This window comes from Elephantulus edwardii, unplaced genomic scaffold, assembly GCF_000299155.1.
Source record: "Elephantulus edwardii isolate Elephantulus edwardi_28Jun2011 unplaced genomic scaffold, EleEdw1.0 scaffold00002, whole genome shotgun sequence".
Taxonomy (NCBI): Eukaryota; Metazoa; Chordata; class Mammalia; order Macroscelidea; family Macroscelididae; genus Elephantulus; species Elephantulus edwardii.
In genome coordinates this window covers 10,520,882-10,522,569 of record NW_006399752.1, presented here as the reverse complement: position 1 = coordinate 10,522,569, position 1,688 = coordinate 10,520,882, and positions in this window count along the sequence as shown.

Genomic DNA, 1,688 nt, shown 5'->3' with positions numbered 1-1,688 from the left:
AAAACCCCAAATCCCTGTAAATGTTCATTAAAACTAATAAAATTTAATAATGATAAAAAAATAGAAAAAATTTAAATAAAAAAGCAGCAGTAAAGAAATTAAATGGTGTATGACATTGGACAAAGCTATTGGAAAGGACTTCTTAAAAGGATATTAGTTTAAAAACTACGCTGTGCCTAATCCAAGCAATTACCTTTTAAATTTCTTCATATGCATGTGAAAGTTCTACAATAAATAAAAAAGGTCAAAGAAGAATAGATGTCTTGGAATTGTAGTGTTGGAAAAGAATACTGACTATACTATGAACTGCCTAGAGGAAAAAAAATGTCTTAGAAGGAGTGTACCAAGAGAACTTCTTAGAAGCAAGGATGATAAGATTTTGTCTTACATACTGTAAGCATGTTGTCAAGAGAGACCAGTCTCTGAAAAAGGACATCTTGGAAAAGTAGTAGTAGTTGGTGATGTTAGGTGTTGTCAAGTACAGCTAACAGCAACCCAGTGAACAACAGATCTAAATCCTGTCTTATCCTGTGTCATATTCATCAGCTCTGCCATATTTGAGCACATTGTTGCAACCACCACATCAATTTACCTGGTTGAACTTCTTTCTTTCCTTTACTGATTGTCCACTTTTCCAGGCATGATGCCTTTTTCAAGGGATATGTTCTCCTAAAAATATGTTCAAATTATGTTAGATGAAGTTTCATTATCCTTGCCTCCAAGGAGCACTTTGGCTGTGCATTCCCCAAGACACATCTTTTCATTCTTTTACAGTCCATGGGCTATCCAGTGCTTTTATCCAGCTTCAAAACTCAAAGGCACGGATTCTTTTTTCTTCTTCTTTCATCTTTTTTGTTATTCAACATTTATATAAATTGTGACACAATTGAAAATACCATAACTTGAATCAGAAAACATTTAGTCTTCACATGGATGACCTTGTTCTTTAGCACTTTATTCTTACAGCAGATAAACTCTCAGTAACTCATCGACATGCAGTTGATACTGATTCATAGCTGATTCTTGAGTGGGTTTTCAGAAGCTGTCAATTGCATGAGAGGAATTGTCCACCTTTTGTCCACACAACTGATTTGTTGTTGCTGTGTATCATCAAGTTGGAACCAACACATAGTTGACCCTCCAGCAGGTTTTCAGAGGCAATTAATCACACAGGAGAAGATTCTCTAAACTTCTCCATCAGGACAAGCCAGTGTATTTGAACTATATACCTTCAGGATTGTAGCAAAGCTTCCTGAAAAGCATTGATTCTTTTTCTGTTATTCTAAGTCATTGTCTAGCTCACAGGTGCATAGCAAACTGAAAAGATCATAATCAGGCACACCTTAGACTTTAAACTGGCATAATTTCTTTTTAGTATTTTGGAGAATCCTTGAGAGTAGCCTTTTTGCAAGACAACAAACTTTTAATTTCTTGACTGCTGGTACCAGTAATGTTGACTGTGCATTAAAGTAAGAGGAAATGACTTAAATCTTTTCTTTACTATGATGTTGTCTATTGGCCCAGTGGTAAAGAGTTTTGTTTTCTTAATATTGAGATGTAATCCATATTGAAGGCTTTAGTCTTTGATCTTTTGCAGCAAGCAATTCAAACCTTTCTCGTTTTTTTATTTTGCAAGCAAAGTTGTGCCATCTGTGTAACTCAGGTTGTCGAAAAGTCTTCTTCCTGTC